The sequence below is a fragment of the Talpa occidentalis genome, unplaced genomic scaffold, assembly GCF_014898055.3.
Source record: "Talpa occidentalis isolate TD23 unplaced genomic scaffold, MPIMG_talOcc4v2.1 talOcc4.2, whole genome shotgun sequence".
NCBI classification, from domain to species: Eukaryota; Metazoa; Chordata; class Mammalia; order Eulipotyphla; family Talpidae; genus Talpa; species Talpa occidentalis.
Window position 1 is genome coordinate 54,125,069 of NW_023602073.1, and position 24,973 is coordinate 54,150,041.

Genomic DNA, 24,973 nt, shown 5'->3' on the forward strand with positions numbered 1-24,973 from the left:
TCAATATTAATTTTTTAACAACAAACAATGTTAAAATAGCCACATTTGTAATTTTAGAGGTATTGTAATGTTTCTTTACAGGAACTTTCCTTTCTTTTTGCTTTTTTGGATCCCTGTATTCACTACATTTTTGTCAAATGATAAATGCATAGCCTATGTGATTTTATGATTTTACTAATGTTTAAAATTATTTTTAATTAAAGCCCAATAAAGTAAGAGAGATGAGAATTATATGCAAATATAGTATAAATGAAATATCTGAGCTATCTTGGATAAATGTTCACATCTACCACTTTGAAAATATCAGAACCTAAGGATGCATGCTAAATAAAATTTACTTGACTCAAAAATTTTATCTGCATGGATTATAACAGCCACAAAAATAAAAAGAATCAATAATTCAGAATAATAAAAATCAAATGCTGATGCATCCTTCAACTGGAAATAAAGGGTTTGAGAGAAAATCATGTAAAATATTTCTGTTGTAGTTATGAAGAGATCATTGGGAGCTGAGCAGAAAATTACAGTTAAAATATACTTATGGCTCTGTACAAAAAGAAAATATATTAATAGAACTTACCATTTTCTTCTTCACATTCATTGATGACATAAAAGAAAGAAAGCAATAATTAATTCAAAATGAGTTCACAATATCAGAAAGGAAAGATGTTAACAATTTTCAAACATTTTCATAGTTTTCTCTGGGGTCTTAACTAACACATTTCTAAGAACTAGAACTGTAAGTTTGAAAGACTATCTCATCAATCTGAAGAAATGTGGTTTAACTTTCATACATCACTTTTTACCAATGGGAATAAGATTGGAAAAAAAAGCACCACACAAAGAGCTGGAATATGATTCACTCTCTGTCCAAAATTCTGCTTGTACTACTAGTGTCATTAATCTTGCTATAAAAATTTAATCAATATATTGGTGAACTGAATTATTTGAAGTAAATTAATTGCTAGAAAAAAATACAGGAAAGATGGTCAAGATCAAACACTATATTTGTTCCACAGAAAACGAAACATCCCAAGTTAATTATTTGCCATAATTTTCATTAGATAAATTGAGACAGAAACATACAGTAATTGAAAATTTTATGTGATATGGGCCTCCCTGGTGGTGCAAGGGGTTAAGACGCAACCTATGAAGCTCTCCACAGCTACTGCAGCACAAGTTCAATCCCGCGGCAGCCCAGGGAGCAAGCGACCCATAAGGCACAACAGACCTCTCCTGACTCACCCGCTGCTCTCCTCAGCAATGTATTTCAGTCAATCTGCCTGTTCTGTTCCCCACTCTGTTTCTGGTGAATCCTCTCACCCCCCACAGCTCTGGTCGGTACCCCAGCTCTTGTATGTATTAATAAATAAATATTTTTTAAAAATTATGTGATGTAAAATCATTCTTCAAATATGTATCAATAATTTTATTTTGTAAAATTAAAATTGAGTCATTCAAGATGCAAACATGTAAGAATAGTCAGAAAGGCTGTGTGTATAAAAATAAAAATTCCAGGGCCTCCCCGGTGGCGCAGCGGTTGGGTGCTGGGTTGCGAAGCTGCCTGCAGCCTCTGAAGCGCCGGTTCTATCCCCGGCTGCTCCCCGCCTACCAGAGGAGGGTCCCACATGGCACATAGACCTCTTCTGCCGCCTGCTGCTCCCCTCAGCAGTGTACCTCAGTCCTTCTGCCTACTCTGCTCCCCGCTCTGGCTCTGGTGAATTCTCTCACCCTCCCGCGCTTCTGACTGTACCCAGTGCATGTATAGACAAAACAAACAAATAAATAAAACATGCCTCTATTTAAAAAAATATATATATAAAAAAATAAAAATTCCAGGGCCTCCCCGGTGGCGCAGCAGTTGAGCGCTGTGTTGTGATGCTGCCCGCAGCCTCTGAAGCGCCGGTTCTATCCCCGGCCGCTCCCCGGCCACCGGAGGAGGGTCCCACATGGCGCGCAGACCTCTTCTGCCGCCTGCTGCTCCCCTCAGCAGTGTACTTTGGTCCTTCTGCCTGCTCTGCTCCCCGCTCTGGCTCAGTGAATTCTCTCACCCTCCCACGCTTCTGACTGTACCCAGTGCTTGCAAAAATAAATAAATAAATCTTTAAAATAAATAAATAAATAAAAATAAATAAATAAAAATTCCAGAATACTCATGGAAATATTCATGCACCTGAAAAAACTTGGTTAATATGCTCAACGGTGTGGAAAAATAAACCTCAAGATCATATTTGACCACCAAATGATATAAGAATTTACAGAGGGTTTTGAAAGGACACTGGATAAATAAACTTTACTCAGCATGTTAGCTGTCTTCAAAATTGGGAGATATGTAATCAATAACTTTTCCTTAAGATATAATGTCCATTATCAACTTTTATAGGATTTTACAGTTTCATAGCCAAGAGGCACATTTCAAACATATTCATCATAAGTTATCATGAGGGAAATGCAAATCAAAATTTCAGTGAGATAACACCTCACACCTGTGAAAATGACCTTTATTAAAAAGACCAGAAACAAGTGCTGGTAAGGGTATGGAGAAAAAGGAACCCTCTTCCACTGTTGGTGGGAATGTAGACTGGCCCAGTCCCTGCAGAAAGAAGTGTGGAGATTCCTCAAAAGATTAAAAATAGGGGCTTCCCTGGTAGCATAGGGGTTAAAGACAGCACTATGAAGATATCCACTGCCACTACAGCATGAGTTAGATCCCCGACAGGCCAGGGAGGTGATCCACATGGCTCAGCAGGCCTCTCCTGTCTCTCCTGCTACTCTCTTCAGCAATGTATTTCAGTAGATCCACTTGTTCTGCTCCCCACTCTGTCTCTGGTGAGTCTTCTCACTCCCACACCTCTGGCCCATACTCTAGTTCTTGTATGTGTAAATAAATAAATCTTTGAAAAAAAGATTAAAAATAGATCTGCCACCAAAACTCAGCAATTTCACTCCTAGATATCTATCCAAATAACACAACACATTAATTCAAAAGGAAAACTACACTCTTATGCTTATTGTAGCACTATTTATAATAACCTATATATATGTACATTATATAAATAGGTTATTTTATATATATATACACACACAGACATAACCTAAGTGTCCAAAAATAGATGAATAGATAAAAAAAGGTGTGGAATAACACTTAGTGATCAAAAAAGATGAACTTAAGCTATTTGTGGCAACTTGGATGGTGCTAGAAGGGATTATACTAAGTGAATAAGCCAGAAAGAGAAAGATAAATACTGAATGGGGTTGCTTATATATAGTATATAGAGAAAGCAAACAAAAGATCAGAGATAAACATTAAAACCAATCCCTGAAATCTGACAATAGGTCTAAGGCATTCAGAGAGGGTGGGGGTGGGGGAAAGGCGATAATGAAGGAGTAGAGCACAATGGACATGGTGGAGGATTATGGGTGCCTTGGTGGAGGAAGAGCTACAGTCACCACAAAAAATAGATATATACCCAACTGTAGAACTGAGCCTACCAGAGGGGTAGGGTGGGTTGGGGAACAAAGTGGGGAATTGTCTATGATCTATGGTAGAGGTATACAGGTGATTTGGTGGTGGGTATACTGTGGTAACATTCATTTGAAATGATTTGAATGTACACTCTGAATAATGTACACTATTTAAAACCAAAATTACCTCAATTAAAAATTAATAAAAATATTCCCCATACAATTGCACCCTTCTTATTTTGACCCCACACCCTCCTCTCCCCACTCCCCCCACCCCGTAATGTATCTCTGATTTATAATTGCTTGTTGATTTTGATTTTTTTCTTTATTATAGTTATTCTTTTTCCTGGTCTCTTATTTAGGTTTTCTAAACTCCTGCTATGAGTGAAACCATCCGGTATTTTTCTTTTTCTTTCTGGCTTATTTTGCTGACGAACCCATGCCATTTGTGGCAACATGGATGGAATTGGAAGGGGTTGTGCTAGCCAAAATTAGTCAGAAGGCAAAAGACAGATACCAAACAGTCTCACTCATATGTGAAATATAGAGAAACCAAGCAAAAAGTCAAGAAAATGTCAAAATTAGCAAACTGTCCATAGAACTGAGGCATACAACACAGGAGGGTGTGGGAGGGAAGGCAAAACAGGGACGATAAGAACACAAGGGAATATGGTGATGGTTCACTGGTGATAAGGTGGTGGGAGAACTATTGTGATTACAATGATGTAAGAAGAAAATTTAATTAATAAAAAATTTTTAAATGAAAAAAATTAATAAAAATACAAGAAATATTTAAGACATTGCTTTCTTTATGATAATCAATTTAATATGATGCTTTCAAACATATCCAATACATACATATTCAAAACAAACAAAAAAATTACAGAAAATCTATGTGCACAAGTGTGAAAATGTCTAATGACTCTTACCATTTTCTATTATATCCATACCTGAAAAACAAAGAAAGAGATAGGTCGAAAAATCAATTCATTCAGTCTTTGTCATTGAACTTTAATGCCATATTCTCTAAAGTACCATAAATATGATTTTACTCACACCTAGACCATCAGGGCAAAGAACTTGGAGGATAAGTCTGGCAAGCATCAATAATGGCAAGTATCAATATATTTCTTGGGAATGATATGGGAAAATGAATGAACTTCAGATAGAAAATGTTTACTCCTTGCCTTGAATAGTTGAAAATATACATTATTCATAAGGTACATACCAACTTGGAAGCATACAGATCACAAGGAATTAATTTCAAATATGTTATCCAGAAAATGATGGTACATTTCAACAGTGGATATGTTGATCTAATTTTTCTCCTCTCAGTAACCTAAACATGAAAGTATAGTATGTTTCTGAAGCACCAAAGATATGTAGATAATAAAAGAAATGGAAGAGATTCAGCAAGAGATTCACTCTGGCCACTGAGTGAAGATGAAGATTTTCCTCCTCTGTGTATCTATCCTTACCTCCAGTGCTGCAGAAAGGAGTGGAGATGCTCTAAGGAAAGACAGAGGACTGTGGTATGCACCTGAAATAAAATTTATAGGAAGGGAGCCCTCACCTGGCTGTTGGCAAAACAAAATAAGAAAACTACAGACCAATTTCCCTCTTGAAAACATGTGCAAATCCTCAATAAACACTTAGAAAACCAAATCAAACAGTGCATTAAAAGGATCATACATCTAGACCAAGTAGAATTCATACCATGGACACAGGATGATTCAATATCTGAAAGTCAATCAGTTTAATTCACCACATCAACACAGGAAAGATAAAAATTCATCATATGAATACATGCTAAGAAAGCACTTGATAAGATCCAATATCTATTTATGATGAAAACCTTCAAAAAAATGAGTATAAATGAAACATATCTCAACACACTAAATGCCATATATGGATTTTAGAACAGGGACGTTTCTCCAGTAAAGACTACCTGAAAACAGCAGAAGGCTCTCGGAGGAGCCAGAGGTGAGCTGGGAAGTTCACCCATGCCAGGCCCATTCTGGCCTGCAGTCCAAGCCCAGAGGGGGAGCAGGAACCCACCGCCGGGGCAGACCGGGCATGCAGGGAGTACGTCCAGTATCGCCATTTTAGAATAGGGACATTTCTTCAATAAAGACTGCCTGAAACCAGCAGAAGGCTCCCTGGGGAGCCAGAGGTGAGCTGAGAAGTTCGCCCATGCCAGGCCCTTCCTGGCCTGCAGTCCAAGCCCAGAGGGGGAACGGGAACCCACCGCCAGGGCAGACCTGGCACGCAGGGGAGCATGTCCCCACATTGGCATTTTAGAACAGGGACCTTTCTTCAGTAAAGACTGCTTGAAACTGACAGATGGCTCCTGGAGAAGCCAGAGGGGAGCAGAGAAGTTCACTCAAGATGCCGGCCAGTCCCAGCAACACAGTGTCCCAATGCATATGGTAAATTAGAAAACAAACAGGAGGGAGTAGAAGTACCTCACACAACCTAGCAACTCCTCAGGAAAAAAGCACACCACAAAAAGAAAACCACCCCCAGATTGCAATGACAGTAACTTGGAAGAACTTCTGAGCCTTCCAGAAAGAGAATTTAAAATTCCCATGATTAAAAAACTGACAGAAGCCATAAAGGAAAACAATGATAAGGGAAAAATAATCAACAATCGGAAGAATGAAATTGAGTCCCTAAAGAGGGAAGTAAAAGAAATGCAGGAGATCAAAGAATTAATGGAGGCACTAAAGAATGCTGGGAAAAGCAATGAAAGCAGAATAGATGAAATGGAAGAACGAATAAGTACTCTTGAAGACACAGAAATAAAAAGAACCAAAACAGAAAAGGTAAGAGAAGTACGAAGGAAAAAGACCGAAGAAAAACTTCGGGAACTATCTGACTCCATGAGGAAAGGAAATATAAGAGTTATAGGAATCCCAGAAGGAGAGGAGAGAGATGTAGGAACAGAGAAAATATTCAAGGAGATAATTGAAGAGAACTTCCCAAATGTGAAGAAGGAGCTGAAAATTGATATACAAGAAGCAAGAACACCAAACTTCCATGATGAAAGGAAAAATACAGCAAGACACATAATAGTAAAGCTCCCAAGAATCCAGGGCAAGGAAAAATAATGAAGCTGACAATAGGGAAGAAACAGATAACATTCAAAGGAAAAACAACTCAGGAGAGAAAATAGGGAAATAAAGTCTTTAATGCATCCTACCTGATCCGCCAACCTGGAAACCCAAAAGCACTCTCTGAGCTGGCCGGATGCTGTGAGCTGGCGAAGAGCCAAAATGGGTGACCCCTCCAAAGTCCATGTGTCTGTCTTTATACCAACCTGGCTGCTTAACCCCACCCTCAGGTCCCAGCCACCTTCCCTTTGGTGGTGATGGGATTTGGAGTTCCCAGTGTCTTTGGCTCTGGCCTGGGGTGGGGGTGGAGTCCACAAAGCCTGTATGGAATTAGCTTTAGGACATCCTTTTCCCCTAACAATACCAACCATCTTTTCTGATCTTGAAGGCATCAAACTAGAAATAAACCATAAAAAGAAGGCAAGGAACTCTCCTACCTCATGGAGATTGAAAACCACACTACTGGAAGACCACAGGACTAATGAGGAGATCAAAGAAGAAATTAAAAAATTCTTTGAATTGAATGACAAGGAGGACACCAATTTCCTAAATGTGTGGGATGCAGCAAAAGCAGTAATAAGAGGAAAATACATAGCAATAGAGGCTCACATCAAGAAACAAGAAAGAACTCAAAGAAACAACCTAATCTCATTGAAAAAAATAAACCAGTTTAGTAAAATAGCAGTTTACAAAATCAATGCACAAAAATAAGTAGCCTTCCTATAGGCAAATATCAATCTAAAGAGGAATAAATTAAGAAAACTATCCCATTTACAATTATACCAAAAATTTAAATTCCTGGAAATAAACCTAAAAAATGAGGTAAAAGACTTATACAAAGAACATTACAAAACACTGTTAAAAGAAACAGAAGACAAAGAATTGGAAAGACATTCCCTGCTCAATGGATCAGGAAATTAATATTATCAAAATGGCCATCCTCCCAAAAGCTATATATACAGATTTGAAACAATTCCAAATAAAATCTCAATGGCATTCTTTGAGGTAATGAACAAATATTGTTGAAATTCATATGGAATCACAAAAAAAACCCACAAATAGTCAAAACTCTCCTGACTAAAATGGGGAAGAATGAAGGTATTACACTCTCAAACTTCAAACTATTCCACAAAATCATAATAAGAAAAACAGAATGGCGTTGGAACAAAAATGGACACACAGACCAATGGACTCAAACTGAAAGCCCAGAAATAAAACCACATATATATAGTCAATTAATCTCTGACAAAGGAGAAAAGAATATACACTGGAAAAAGGAGAGCCTCTTAAACAAATGGCCCAGGAAAACAGGACTGCCACATACAAAAGCATGAAAGTAGACTACAATCTCACACCATACACAAAATCAACTTAAAAATTAATAAAAGACTTGAATGAAAGACCTGAAATCATAAAATGCATTGAAGAAAACAGGGGCAAAACATCCCAATACATAATCTGCAGAAACATCTTTCTGGACACATCTCCAGAAGTCAGGAAAACGAAAAAGAAGATAATCAGCTGCCACCACATCAAACTAAAAAATGTCTCTACAGCAAAAGAGACACCAGCCAAAATGAAGAAACACCAAACTGAATGGGAGAAAATATTTGCACACTATACAACTGATAAGGGACTGATATCAAAGATTTACAAAGGGTTTATACAGCTCAACAAAAACAAAGCAAACAACCCAATCAATAAATGGGCAGAAGAAATGCAAATGGCCAACAGAAATATCAAACAATATTTAACATCACTTATTATCAGGAAAATGGAAATCAAAACCATAATAAGATATTACCTCACATCTGTGAGAATGGCCCATAGAAAGCAGTGTGGAGGTTCCTCAAATTACTAAAAATGGATCTACCATATGATCCAGCTATTCCACTCCTAAGAATCTACCCAAAGAATAGAAAAACACTAATGCTAAAGGTAAATGGCACTCCTATATTTATTGCAACACTATTTACAATAGCCAAGCTATGGAAACATCCTAAATGCTCCAAAACAGGTGAATGAACCAAGCAGATGTGGTATATATACACAATGGGATACAACTAAATGATCAAAAATGATCAACCCATGATATTTACAGCAACATGGATGGAGATGAAAGGGATTATGCTAAGTGAAATGTCGAAAAGAAGACAAATATCATATGGTTTCAGTTACATGTGGAACTGAAACAAAGGGTCAGGCATAAGACAAAACTTTAAACTAACCATAGATATGAAGCACACAGCAGATGAGAGCAAGGGAGAGGAGTCAAAACAGGGAAGGAAGAATTCAGGGGGGGATGGTGGAGGTAGATCACGGGTACTATGGTGGTGGGAGAAATATGGGGATTACACCTATGGGGAGAAATTAACAACAATGTAAGGAAATAAATTAATTAAATTTTTCTTCCTACATGTATGTATTTGGAGTAAATAAAATACCTAGGAGAAATAAAAACAAAGGAGGTGAAGGACCTGTACAAGGAAAAGTATAAGACATTACCTAAGTAAATAGTAGCAGAAATGAAGAAATGGAATGCTATTGCTTGCTCATGCATTGGAATAATCAATATTGTCAAAATGGCCATCTTACCCAAAACAATCAATAGATTCAATGTAATCCAAATAAAAATTTCAATCGCATTCTTCTAAGAAATGGAATGACCATTACTGAAACTCATATGTAACCACAAAAGTCTTCAAATAGCCAAAGCTCTCCTGATAAAAAAGGGGGAAAATGGAAGTATTATATTTTTAGACCTCAGACTACACCATAAAGCCATAATAATTAAAACAGCATGGTAATTGAACAAAAATAGAAACACAGACCAATGGAATAAAATTGAGAACCCAGAAATCAACCCAGATCTATATGGAAATTTAACCTATGAACTAGGAGCAAATAATATATAATGGGACAGGAAAGGTATGATGTTGGGAAAACTGGACTGCCACATGCAAAAGAATGAAACTAAACTCTCTCACAATATACAAATATCAACTCAAAATATTTAAAAACCTTGAATGTAAGGCCTGAAATGATAAAATACATACAAGGAAACAGGCAAAACAGTCCATGATATAAACTTCAGAGATATCATTTTGAATATGTCCCCAGCAACAAGTAAAACAAAACTGAATATAAACAAGTGAGGCTATTTCAAACTAAAAATCTGTTCACTGAAAGAGACCATGACTAAAACAGAGGGACATCCTATGGAATTGGAGAAAATATTTGCATACCATACATTTTACAGGGGAAGGTACCAAAGTTCTACAATGAGCTCATACTAACCAAAAAAAACCCAAAAAACAAAAACAAATAACCCAATAAGAAATGGGCAGAGAAACTAAATAGACATTTCTCCAAAGATGACATAAAGATAGACAAAAAGCACTTGAAACAAAATTTCATCCTGACTTGCCAAAGAAATGTAAATCAAACTGTGACAACACATCACTTCATACCTGTGAGGAGGGCCCATAACAAAATGACCAGAAACAAACAAACAAAAAATGATACAGAAGATGTATCAAGAAAGGAAAAATCTTATACTTTGGGTGGGGATATAGATAAAATATCTTAAGGCATGATGCTAAGATTGGTATTGAATCACAAAGAACATGATTAGTCAAAGCAACTTTGAGAAAAATGTACAAAGTTAGAAACATTATATCCCATGATTTCAAACTGTATGATGAAGTTATAGTAATTAAAACAATATGGCATTGGCAAAGAAAACAGCAACAATGGCATACACACAAAGGAACAGAATTAAGATCCCAGAAATACATTCACATTGACTAATATTTGACAAAATATCCAAGAATACTCAATGGGAAGAAATGATAAATTTCTATATAAATGGTGCTCACATACAAAGGAATGAATATGGAACATTATACACTAATTATAAAAAGTAAATTGAAGTGGATTAAATATTGAAATATAAGACCTGAAACTACAGAACTCTTAAATTAAAACCCAGGGAAAAATACTGGACATTAGTCTTGGCAATGATTTTTTCAATATGACACCAAAACCACAAACAACAAAATCAAAAATAAAAATCTACAAGCAAAAGAACAACAACCTACAAAACTTCTGCACAGTAGGATAAATGAAAAAATACAAAGAAAAAGGCAATTTACAGAATGAGAAAAATATATAGATCATGTATCTGACAAGGAGTTAATATCTAAAATACATAAGGAATGCATACTACTCAATAGCAAAACAAACAAACCCAATAACTCAATTAAAAAATGGGCCCAAGACCTGAATAATATTTTTTTTAATAAAAAGATAAATAAGTATCCAGTAGGTACATGAAAAGGTGCTCAACATCACTAATCACAAGGAAATAACAAATGAAAATCACAATGAGATATCATCCAACACCTATAGAATGACTATAAGTAAGAAAATCGATAGGAAGTTCAGATTAGGATGTGGTGAAAATGAATACATAGAGACTGTTGGTGGAAATGTAAATTGAAACAGCCATTATGTATGGAGGTTTCTCAAACACTTAAAAACAATATCATCTTATGATCTAGTAGTCTAAGTTCTAGGTATACATCTGTCCAATGTATATGTATATTGATGTTCAAATGGCTAATGAAAATGTGGTTTATATGTGTAATGGGATATTATGCAGACATCAAAAAAGAAATAAAATCATGCTATTTGCAACAATGTGGATCACCTTTGAGGGCATTGTGGTAAGTGAACTAATTTAGCCACAGAAAGGCAAATATGATCTCACCTATATGTGGAATCTAAAAAAAAGTGAATTCATAGAAATAGATGATAGATTCTTGGTTACCTGCGATGGGGATATCTGGAAAATGGGTGAAAGTTGGTCAAAAGGTATAGACTTCCAGTTATAAGAGGAATATGTCCAGGGAATATAAAATATTACATGGTGACTATAGTTAAAAAGAAAATTATATTGTTAAGTTTATAGTTAGCAAAACTATTGTTAAGTGAGATCTTATAATTTCTTATAATATACACAATATTATAATTATGTGATAGAACTGTTAACTGTATTGTAGTAATCATTTTGTTATATATATATATATATATATATATATCCTCCTTTTAACTTTCTTCAGAAATTGAATACACATTTAAAAAAAATCTTGTCCTTATAAATCTTCCCTATCATGGATTACATAGTACTAACCTATTCTGGTTATACATTTACCTCTTTTTTTTTTAATCTTTCTTAAAGCTGTCAAAATTTGTTTGACAGAAAATGACACCTGAACCATTCATCTTCAATTGCATGAAAATAAATAGGATAAGCCCTTTTCTCCTTTATAAAAGTTTGTAAGACAATATAATCCTCTAAAATTTGAACATAAAATTTTGATTTGATTATTACAGACACCAGGAAAAAGTTGACTGAAGTGTAGGATATAAAAAATCATATTCAAAACCTGCTTCTTCACAAAATACAAAATAATATAAAGGTAGGGGGATAAATGCTACTCACTTTTTTTCTTTAGATAATGTCTCTGTAAAACAAAGAGTAAAATAAATGTACTTATTTATTCAGGTATCACATAACTTTTGAATGAGTTTTCTAGGAAGTGTAACACACAATTATTTTTAATTTTATTTCTTAAAAAACAATATAAGATTTAGTTCTTAAATTTAGAATTGGGGAACTTTTTCCACAGTTACTTTATCAGCATCTGTCATGTTAGATTTCATAATTTTTTAGTTTAAGCAAGATATCCATGTGAATTTTATAGACATTTATAGTAAGCAGTACCATTTATAACCAAATATAGAGGATTAATTAGATTACAAACAATCTCATCTTCTTTACAGAAAGTAACTATAAACTTTAATGAAATATAAAAAGGATTGTGATTCTCATCATTACTGTTCAACATAGTTGAGCTTAATTAGATAAGAAAGAAAAAAGAAAAGAAAAAGAATCAAAACTGGAAAAGAAGTAAAACTGCTGCTATGTGTAGATGACATGATAACATACACAGATATTATAAAAACTGCATCATAAAACTACTTGAAATAATAAATACATACTGTAAAATAGCAGAATAAAAATATCTATTTACAAAATAATCAGCTGCATTTTTATAAGCAATGAAATAGAAAAAAGAGAAATTAAGGCAACAATCCAATTTACAATCATATCATAGAGGATAAACAACTTGGGATAAACTGAAAAAAAAGAGGTAAAAGATTTGCAAGCTGAAAATGGTAAGACAAAGAGATAAAATAATGAAAAGATATTTTAAGTTCATGGATTAGAAGAATAAATATTATTAAAATGTCCTTCTTACATAAGGCAATTTACAAATTCAAAGAACTCCCTGTCAAAATCCCAGTGGAATTTTTCAAGGAAATAAAACAATTCTAAAATATCTCTGGTACCATAAAAGGCATTAAATAGTCAAAGCAATCCTGGTGGTGCAATATAGGGAAGAAAAGAAAAATGAGTATCTCACTTATTACTTTATGTTATGAAGGATAATAATCAAACAAGCTTTGTATGGGAAAGTGAAACTAGATCATTATTTAACATGATGCAAAACTTTAACTCAAAATAGATTAATGACATGGATATAAGACCTGAAACCATAAAATATATGGAAGAAAATTTAGGTGATGTCCTTCTGGACACTGTTCACAGAGCTGTCACTGGAGACTCAACCCCAACAGCAAAGGAAACAAAAGCAAATAAATAAATAGGACTTTATTACAAACTATTAATGAAAAGGTTTTATACAATGAAAGAAATCACCACAAAAAGGAGAAGATATTTTACTAACTAGGGGAAGAAATTTGCTCATCATAGATCTAACAAGGAACTGATACTCAAAATCTATAAAGAACTCATCTAATTTAAAAAAAATCAAAAATTGGGCAGAAGATTTGAATAAACAAACATTTCTCTAAAGAAGAGATTCAGAAAGTCCATTACACACATATAAAATGATCAACCTCAATTATTATTAGATAAACACAAATCTAAACTACAAGGAGATATTACCTCACACCTGTGAGAATAACCTATATCCAAAAAAAAGAAAGGAACAGCATGTGTTGGCGAAGACCTAATGAAAAGGAACTTTCATTCACAGTCAAATGTAAATTGGTACTGTCTCTATAGAAAATTATATGGTGATTCCTTTAGAAATGAAAATACTATATGACCCAGCAACACAATTCAAAAGTATTTAATTTAAGAATATGAAAGCACTATTTGAAAAAATAAGTGCACCCGTCATTACAGAAGTATTATTCACAATAGCCAGACATGGAAACAACCTAAATATTCAAGAAATGACTGAGTAAAAACACTGTTGTGTACTCAATGGAATACTAATATTTATAAAAATTAAATCTTACCTTTTGTAACAACATGGATTTAACTTGAGATAATTTTGCTAAGCAAAATAAGTCGAGAAGTGAAATATAGGACCTCCCCAGTGTCGCAGCGGGTTGAGTGCAGTGCTATGAAGCTGTCCGCAGCCTCTGCAGCGTGGGTTTGATTCCCGGCCGGGAAGAAACCCATATGGCACGCAGACCTCTCCCGCCTTGCCCACTGCTCCCCTCAGCAGTGTCTTTGGTCCATCTGCCTGTTCTGCTCCCTGCTCTGTCTCTGGTGAATCCTCTCACCCTCCCACGCCTCTGGCCTGTACCCCAGTTCTTGCATAAATATATAAATCTTGAAAAAAAAAGAATGGAAATATAATTATTGGGTTTTTTTTAAGATTTATTTATTTTTGCATTCAAGACTAGGGTACAGGCCAGAGGTGCAGGAGTGGGGTCGTAGTGAGAGGATTAGCCAGAGACAGAGTGGGGAGCAGAACAGGCAGAATGACTGAAATACACTGCTGAGGGGAGAAGCGGGTGAGACAGGAGAGGTCTGCTGCCCCATTACTAGTTGTTTTGCTCTTATGTGGACTATAACAATAAAAACAAAGAAGCTAAAACATCTCGACAAAAATAACTTTTCTACTGAAAAATATGGTAATTACCTGAAGGGGGAAGTGAGAATGGAAGAAATAACAGGGAGAGATGGTCAATCTGCTAGTGGGAACGGCACTAGTGCTTTCATGATGGGTAAGGGGAGGCTTAATCACACATGAGGATAAAGAGGTAACTCTGAAATTTATATAGTATTGTAATCAATGTCACATGAATAAAATTTTATTTTTTTAAAAAGGAAACTTTGGAAGACCAAAGGCAGTGAAAAAAACAGCTTTACAGTATTGAAGGAAGTAAAATAAAGCAAAACATGTAAGAAAACCTCTTAATCCAGATCTATGATTTAAGCAAAAAGATTTTTTTTAAGATTGATGAATAATAAAAATAGTTTCTGGCATTTGAAATCCATGAGACTATCACCCTCAGACTTGTACCTCAAAAAATGATAAAGGAAATTTTTCAGGCTAAAGGGAAAGAATACCAGAAAAAGCCAGAGCTTCAAAAATAAGTGAAGAGCATCAGAGGTGGTAAATATCTAGATACAAAAAAAAATGTAAAGCTATAGAAGTGTTTTACATATGAAAGACATAATATCTGTTTAACGATACCTGGAACATTGGAACATTGTCATGTGGTGTGTTTAACATTGTTTGATGATAATTATATCATAAATCATCAAAGGACCTATGTGGTTGCCAGGTTATTGTATTTTAAAGGAATATGATACAAGAATAATACAAAGAGTTGAAGCTAAAAAGTCAAATGATAAATTAGATAAAATAGGATCTAATTCTAAAATGGTAGAAGTAATACAAACAAAGCAAACAACAACAACAAAAACAACCCAATTTAAAAAGGTAGACATAACAGAAAAGACATTAATAATTGCACTACTATACTGAAGCATATATTCCAGAAGAAAAGTGAATACAAAGTAGAAAAAAAGGAAATACTTACACTAGCTTGAGTGCTTTGGTAACAATTTGCCAATTTCTACAAAGCAACAGAAATCTATAAAATAAAAGGGATAAATAACTATGAAAATACTGGAAGCCAAACGATGGTTCTTAGCAAAAAGTAACAAATTCATAAAATCCTCATTTACTAGATCAAGTATTTTTTTAAAGCTGCTCTCCTGACTACCTGTGACTATGCAGGTGTTTCTCTTCACAAAATTTTTCCCTTTGCAAATCAGCAGCAGCAGCTCTTTCTGCCCTCTTGTGTCTGTGCAAGTCTTCTCCTTTCATTTTCCTAAATAACCTTCTCTTTCAAAATGTTAAAAAAAAAAAAAAAGCACCAATGAGCTGTGATGAAGTATTATTTGCTTAGGTGGTGGGTGTGGTAAGGTAACGTACAACTAAAGAGTTGTGACCAACCTCCTAAATCATATACAGTGTTGTAAATCAAACTTACTCATTAAAAAAAAGATAGAATTTAAAAAAAAAGACACACAAAGGAGGAATAAAAAAGATGTTGTCAATATAAATTCTCTGGTATAACAAAGTGTTTTGAAATAGAAAAGAAAAGTGTAATTGGCATAATTACTTTGTTTTTTGAAAAATAAAGCTTCTATTTGGACACTGGTGTGAAAGGAAGAGAATTATGTTTTGAAACCTTACTGGAATCTTTTGACTTACAGTATAAATATTATTATTATTGTCTTTATCCTGCTTTAAACAATATTATTAGAAAAGTACTTAATTAAGAATATAAGGAAGAAGGCCTCCCCAGTGGCCTAAAAATAGTTTCTGGAATGGGTTCAATCCCAGGCCCGGTAGCTAACCCACCTGGCGCAGCAGACCTCTCCTGACTTGCCTGCTCCCCTCAGCAGTGTATTTCAGTAGATCCTCCTGTTCTGCTCCCCACTCTGTCTCTGGTGAATCCTCTCACCCCCTGTACCTCTGGCCTGTACCCCAGTTCTTCTATACAAAAGAAAAAGACTTCATGTGATAGATAGATAGATAGATAGATAGATAGATAGATAGATAGATAGATAGATAGATAGATAGATAGGGAAGAGGTCCCATTTCTTTTATTCCTTTATGTGTGATTAATGTTAGGAAAGAAACAATACTTAGAATGTTCTCACCTGACTATAAAAGTCCTTGTTGTACAAACCATGATGGAAGAAAACCAGAGGTATGAAGGTTAATATAGAGACCAGGGAAGGGATTAGAAGCAATAGGATACAGACAGTTTCTGAGGACCAGCACCTAGAATCCGATGTTGGAGAGAACATCTTTTCTATAAGAATTCTAAAGGTTTTTCTAACTAGGGAAAGGAATAAATTAGAGGTGCATAAATCATGAGGAAGGAAGGAAGGAAGGCAGGAAGACAGGAAGGCAGGAAGGCAGGAAGGCAGGAAGGAAGGAAGGAAGGGCCTCCCGTGGTGGCGCAGGCGGTTGAGCACCACTCTGTGAAGCTGCCTGCAGCCTCTGCAGCGCCCGTTCGATCCCAGCTGGCCAGCGAGGGTCCCACATGATGGGCAGACCTCTCCTGCCGCCCGCTGCTCCCCTCAGCAGTGTATTTCGTCAGTCCGTCTGTTCTGTTCCCTGCTCTGTCTCTGGTGAATCCTCTCACCCTCCCGCGAATCTGGCCTTGTACCCTGGTTCTTGTATAAATAAATAAATAAATCTTAAAAAAAAAGAAAGAAAGAAAGTCAAATAGGAAAGCAAGTGAGAAAAATTGCTTTATTTCTGACTGAAGCAGTGGGGTGTAGTTCCGCTATTGTGAGACCACTATGAATTACAGGAAAAAAAGTTCAACAATGATAAAGGAATTACTGGAGAATCACTGAGATATTTTTTATTTTAAATCCTTACCTCATATAAAGAAAATTGGCTCTGCTTCCCCAATTGACATTAGCCCATGTCTCCCTCTGACATAACAATCCTATGTGCAACCATCCTTGCATTTTAATTTCTGACACTTTTTTATGTTTTGTGTCTGTGTTCACTTAAGTATGAAAACCATCTTCCAACCTGCTGGTGCCAGAATGCTGGTTGAACCAGGGACACTTCTTTTTTTTTAAGATTGATTTATTTATTTATGCATACAAGAACTGAGGTACAGGCCAGAGGTGTAGGGGTGAGAAGATTCACCAGAGACAGAGTGGGGAGCAGAACAGGCAGATTGTTCTCAAAGTAATAATCTATACATCTCAGTTTCCCAAAGTTTGCAGGTTATCCCATCACTGTTTGCCATGAGTTTGCTATCAAGTGTAATACAGAGTCTGTCTGTCATTCTCTTCCTATTCATTACCTTTTTTAAAAAATCATACAAATACTGTCAATGTCAAGAAAAAAAAAATGCCTGCAGCCATAAATCATCTACAACTAATGATTAGCAAAAATACCTGTGCTATGAATCAGCTGACATTTTTATTATTTAATCCATGAAACTAAGGAGGGGAAAATTTATTATTCATAGGAAAGTAATTTGATACAGACACTATTTTATGTTTCATTGTTTAAAACTGAGAGATTTTTCTAGGATTCCTATAAAGAAAGATAAAATACTAGGCAAAATAAAGGAACCAACAAAACTAAACCAAAACAAACTCTAGAATTATGACTGTAGGATAGAGGCTAATAGAGGGGGAGAGGGCATGGATAAAGTGAGGAGGAGGCTAGGGGGATTTTTAGAAAGTCTGAAGAGCAAATATCTGGAAGGAGCCAACAAAGCATTGGAAGATTATTTCTACACAAAGACATCTAAGATTGGTTATGGATTTAGCTGGGTCTATAGAAGCACAATTCTGAGCTCAGTTTGGGGGTTGTGAGAATTAGATACAAACCTCACGAAGCAGGGCAAAGTGTGGGCCATTCTCTCATAAGGGCAAATGCTAACAAAGACAGAACATAACAACTGAGAGTCAAAAATGCAATGGAGAACCTGGGTTAGAATCTACCATTCGGACAGCTTCCTCTTTTCTGGGGTTTCTAGACCTGATGCAGATGATGATTCTCTTCACTAACCTTACCTAAAACCATTCAACACTCATCATATGTTAATAATGTATTTAATAATGTATTTAATAATGAATTGTGTGTCTGCCCAAGTAGGCTGATGGGAGGCAAACAAATTAGTCATCCTTTAAGGATCTTCACAGCATGGAGAAGCAAAGTTTCTCCATTTTTTTAAAAGAGTTATTTATTTATTTATACAAGCCCTGAGTACAGTCAGAAGCACGGGAGGGTGAGAGGATTCACCAGAGCCAGAGCGGGGAACAGAACAGGCAGACTGACGAAGTACACTGCTGAGGGGAGCAGCAGGCACAGCAGGAGAGGTCTGCGGGCCATGTGGGACCCTCACCCGGTGGCCGGGGATCGAATCTGGACTGCAGAGGCTGCGGGCAGCTTCGCAACCCAGCACTCAACCGCTGCGCCACCACCGGGGAGGCCCAAGTTTCTCCAGTTTGAGGTCCCTATTGGAAAAGAGATTGTGTGACCAATAGTATCTGGAAGATTTCCCAGCTTGGTTCAATCCACCCATTGGTAATTGGTGATACTACCCCAGGGTAGCTCCTTTGCCCCCATCTTATATGATAAGAAGAAGCCATTCTAGTCTTATCTTGAGGGTCAGTGAGGCCTGTGAAGGCTGTGCAGCTCCTAAGTAGGGGCACTGGCATCTTGAAAGGGAGTTTCTGCTGATGGGGTTCAAAGTTACCAGTAAGTGGTGGTCCTTCTTCCCATTCCTCCCCATTACAACTTTTGAGGTAAAGAGAAAATTATTCCCTTCTTCTTTGTACCGTCAAATAGACTTCTGCTTTTTCTAAGTATGGTTTATGGAAGGCAACCAAAATTGTTCTTATGCAAACTCTTAGCCAAAATAAAAACTCACCTCCTCCCAAACTAGAGAAAACCATAGATCTCTCTCTCTCTCTCTCACACACACACACACACACACACACACACATACACACGCATGGAGAACCATACTGAAAGCCAAGGACTCCTCTAAATTAGAGAGAGAAAATTCTGCCATGTCTCCAACAACTGCAATGCATATATAGTGGCCATTTAAAGGAAAAGACATGGAAAATTCCCAAGCACAGGTGTCTGATCCCACACTGGGCACCAAACTGAAACTGGGTAAACCCAAGGGGCATAACTCAGGCTGTGGGTCCTCACCTAACTGCTTTCTATAACTACTTCAGGATATGACTCAAAACGAGACACACTGGGAAAAGCAATAATGGGGTTTGTTTACAAGGAGACAAAACTTGGGAGAGGAGAGAGAGAGGGAGAGAGAAAGAGAATTTATTGGTTTGCCTGTGACCACATGCTATCTGACCAACACTAGATAGCATTCACTGAGCAGAGACCAAGGTTCAAGACAAAACCATACATGGCAACCTGGCAGCTTCTCCATACACATCCCTCCTCAACAGTGTTCTAACTGCCAATGTACCAACAACTTTTTTAAACTGCCGACAACCCCGCCCCACCCCTATTTCCCATTAACTGCACAGGAGATCAGGGTTTGAACTTTGAAATCTCTACTTTCTACCACTGAGTTGGCTGTGAGTGTGACTCTCTGACTTAAAGGGTGTTCTTTGCTCTTCCTCTTATAGTGGCACAGAGCAAATAACCATTTGGGCTAAATTACAGGACATATGTCCTCATGATGCAGCATATAAAGGTTGGTTGGTGTCCCAAAGCATGACCTCAACTTCCTTGTCTCCAGAAGCACATCTAAGAGACACAGTGTTTAGGTCTACTGTGTGTGGCCAATGACTGGTCTTCAGCTTACAGGTTGAGAGCTTCCATATCTAATTAACTTGTCATGGTCACAGGAGAAAATGTCAGAATTGCTACTGTTGGGTGAGAAACAGACATAAGACACCCACTCCAAGTGGCTCTCATCCTGGATGGTGTGTTTGCAAATACCCAGAGTATTCCATAACTTAGTGGTCTTATCTCAAGAACCAGAGATTATCTGCTGGTTGTCAGAGGAGAACACCACACTCAGACTATTCTTGGCCTACAAATCTGTGCCTGATAGTGGGTATTGTGAGATCATAGAGCTGCAGAGTTACATCCCAGCATTCTGAGAGGGAAAACTGGCCATCTGAAAAGTGACTACATCACTAACTAAACGAAATTGACTCCAAAGAGCATGCTAAGGGATGCCATAATTGTTCTCATCCCTGGTCATTTTTCCATATGATGATAGCTTTATTTTGAGAGGCAGAAGGTATCATGTCCAGGAACTGTGAAGTGGGGGTGATCAGTTACCCCTTAAAGGTGCCACAAAGGTTGTCAACTTAGTCATGGTGATTGCAGTTGGGGGTTGTGGGATTCTGTAGCAACAAGGATGAGTCTGGATAGTTCAAAGAGATAAGCACCACATTGCTTCAATTTCTTTACTCAGATTGTCTATTTCCTCCTGATATAGTCTTGGGAGGTCATATCATCCTTAGAATTTTTTAATTTATTGACTACTTATTGGCATGTAAATATTTATGGTAGTTTCTTATGATATTTTGCATCTGTTGTAATTTATCATCTTTTGTTTCTGATTCTATTTATTAGTTTTGTCTCTTTTTTTCTTAGTGAGCCTAAGTAAAGATGTGTCAATTTTTATTTATTTTTTTAAAGAAACAACTCTTGATTTCTTGATATTTTGTATTGTTTTTCTGATTTCTATTCAATTTCCACTCTAATATTTTTATTTCCTCATATATTGACCTTATTTCTTCATATTTACATTATGTGTAAGGCTAGATTATATATTTGGAATTTTTCTTCTTTCTAGATGCAGGCCTGTATTACTATAAACTTCCTTGTTAGTACTCTTTCTACTCTATCTTTTAGGTTCTTGTAGATAATATCTTCATTTTGATTTGTCTCCAGGTAATTTTCTACTTGTCCCTTCTTTTCCTGGTTGATTCAATGACTACTTGTTAACATGTTACTTAGTTTCCACATGTTTGAGGTTTTCACCCTTACTTTTTGTGTTTACATTCTATTCTCATATCATTTTGATCAGAAAGGAAATACTTTATATGATTTCAGTGAACATTAATTTGATACATTTTGTGCCCCAACACATGGTCTATCCTTGAGGATCTTCCATATTCACTTGAAAATAGTGCACATCTATACTTTTTTTGTGGGTGGAGTATTTTCTATATTGATATATACAAATATCAATATATCTATTGATCCATATGTCCTAATGCATCATTTAAAGTCTGTGTTTTTTGTTGATTTTTTGTCTGGAGATCCACCTATTGATTTAAGTGCGGCATTAAAGTCCCCATTAGACCGTCAGCTGCTAACATCTTTCTTTTGGTCTGGAAAACACCTGACCCATAGGTGAAAGAATCCCAAAAAACATCCTTACAGTATTGGTCTCAGAGGCAAGAAGCACTAGGGAATAATCCCAGTTCAGGGTCACAAGTAGGTGCCATCTTGGCATCTCCTTGGTGCACTCTTTTCTTGTTCTTTTGCTAATCAGTAAACCCTGATGCTTTACCTGCTCTCACCAGTGTTTGTGGATCCCTGTTTTCAATCTTGATCAGGAAACCTTAAGAACCCTTTCCCTCAGTCCATCCCTCTGACTCCTGGCTATGGGAACACTGGACAGTAACTGGGTAAGTTAGCTTATTCACTTTGTTTTGTGGGAGAGGTTGGGATCCCTCTGAGGAGCTACCCAACTGCTCCTTTGTCTGTAACATTGCTATTTAGCACTTCACCACAATTATTTGAGTGTTCTTGATCCACAATATTATTTTTGTGATTGTAAAGATGTTGTGTTGCCATACCGATAAAATTAATTTCTTTTATGCCAATAAAATCAATAAAGTAGTTAACTGTAACTCTTGGTCTTTGAGTAAAGTTATGTAGAGTCTTTTAATTTTACCTTATTTCCTGTTCCTTATTTTTCTAAATACTCTTATTTCAAGGAATATAGCAAGATGACCTTTGAAATTACATTATAAAAACTAAGAGCTTACTTGTGAAGAAATTAAAGCTCATTACTCTGTGATTACACCAAATAAAATTTATTGCCATCTTATAGATGTAGAGAAGCCAGTCCAGACTTCCTTATGTATGTTATATTAGCTAGTCATTTTAATTTTGTGTGTGTGTTTTATATAAAGTTTTTACATAAAGTTAGAAGACTATGACTTCTACCTATCATTCCAGTATGTAAACTTATGAAACAATTCTGGAGAATCTTGTGGTCAGAAGCCTCTTTTACCTGCTATTCATAACTTTTTACTACCATCTTCTTTGTTTCTGGTTTGAAATTTTATATAAAGCTCAGTATATTTGAGGTATCTTATCTTCATCTCAATTTGTAATGTTTATGAAAACTTCTCATGATTTCAGCTCTATTGATAACCATTAAAATTTCATCTCCATGTCAAAACTGTGAAATTTTAAAGTCCCTCTCCCCCTTTGGATCAGTTTTAATAAAGTGGGTTATGAAATACAGGTCTCAATGTTTTAATATCCCTTGTGTGTTTAAGAACTTACAGAGACATTTAAGTTTTAAAAAATGGAGAAATTTTCTGACCTTCAATCAGACTAATAATGTCTTAAAACTGATTCTTTTTTTTTTTTTTTTTTTTTTTTTTTTTTTTTTCGTGGGACCCTCGCTGGTGGCCGAGGAACGAATTGGCGCAGCAGAGGCTGGGCGCAGCCTCACAGCCCAGCCCTCAACTTCTGCGCCACCAGGGAAGGCCCTTAAAGCTGATTCTTTTAAGGTACAGAATTTGGTATCATTTTTTAAAATCTCCAAAACAAAGGGCTTGCTTTTCTCCGCAGGTTTTCTAAAACCACAAATGCAACCCCAGTCACTAGTCATTTAATAAGAATGACTTGCTTTTTCTGTTTGATTGTGGGAGAGGCCGGTACAATAGATGACCATAAAGTCAGTGAAGAGGACAACAGTGCAAAGGGGTTTGCATGGCAATGAACAAGCTCATTTATCTGCACTGCATGCTTGTATTTGGAATTATTACTGTCAGGACAGCAGCATACTTTATGTGCTCAACCCTCTCTGCACTCTAGTTTATAGTGACTTTTAGGGTTTCAGTCTAGATTTATCGTTTTTCAGTTTATCCATTTAAGTCTCATTTTTCTCATCTATAAAATGGAAATTATACAAAATTCACAACACATTGTAAATATCTAATGAGATATTGTATGTGAAACAGTATGTCAGTTTAACATTGTATAAACACTCAATAAATGTTGGTTTTGATTTTGATCAATAAATTGTCAAGAGGGTACTTACGAAGTAATTGTATTATTCATATTCTCAGCAAAGTTGTCTCTTCATGTTTCCTAGAATATTCTTTATCCCTTTATATCTTCACAGTCTTTAAAGTTTTATTTATTTATGTGTTTGTTTATTTATTTATTTATTTATACAAGAACCGGGATACAGGCCAGATGTGTGGGATGGTGAGAGGATTTACCAGAGACAGAGTGGGGAACAGAACAGGCAGACTGACGAAATACATTGCTGAGGGGAGCAGCAGGCACGAAAGGAGAGGTCTGCAGTGCCATGTGGGACCCTCGCCAGATGGCCAGGATCGAACCGGCACTGCAGGAGTTGCAGACAGCTTCAGAGCGCTGTGCTCAACTGCCTGTGCCACTAGGGGAGGCACTATACCTCACAGTCTTAACTGCTCTGTCCTGGGTAGCCAGGCAGGTGACTTTGAAGCTGGAGAAACCCTGCTGAGGGGTATGCCTAATCTTGCCTTTGGTCTTGATTTTAGTCTTGGTTGGAACCTCGTTAGTTCCTATAACCATCCTTGTAAGAAACAATTTATATAATTTCTGCAGATACTGGGCTAACAGTCAAAATTACTCTCTACTCCCTGAAATGAAGAAACCCATTGATTAATCCCAAAATAAGGAAGAGGAGAAAAACCCCGACATGTAAAAATCTTAGCTTGACTAAAATGATTCTGCCAAGCATTTGTAATGCATGTTAAACAGACTTTCCAGACCAATACTTTCATTATCTGAAGATTTGACAGATGGTCTTCTGGTCACACCCCTAAACCATATTCCAAATGTGCCTCATAATTTTAACAGCATATTCTTCCATTGATTTTTAGCTATCACAAACTATTTCCATATATTTGCAAACAACAGAGAATGCATATCAATACCACTTATACAAAATCTCACACTCTGGCCCAACAAGAAAGACCTGGGATTAATTTTGGACAAATTATATTGTTCTCATTTTCAGTTCCTTTTTGCTCCTTCTTTTGTTTGTATTACTGTAATTGTCAACATTAGAGCAATCCTTTCTCTAGTAAAGGATTAGTAAATGTAGTAAATGAATAATGATTAACTGGATGAACGAGACATTTTCTCCTGAAAATAATATATATTCAAGCTTTCATTCCTCTTGAACTATCAAAATTTCTGTTCAAATCAGTATAT

General features: G+C 36.3%; 1 pseudogene; it reads right to left on the minus strand.

Annotated features, from left to right (window-relative positions):
* Positions 1 to 20,178: 20,178 nt before the first annotated feature.
* Positions 20,179 to 24,328, minus strand: LOC119251386 (receptor of activated protein C kinase 1-like; annotated as a pseudogene).
* Positions 24,329 to 24,973: the final 645 nt, after the last annotated feature.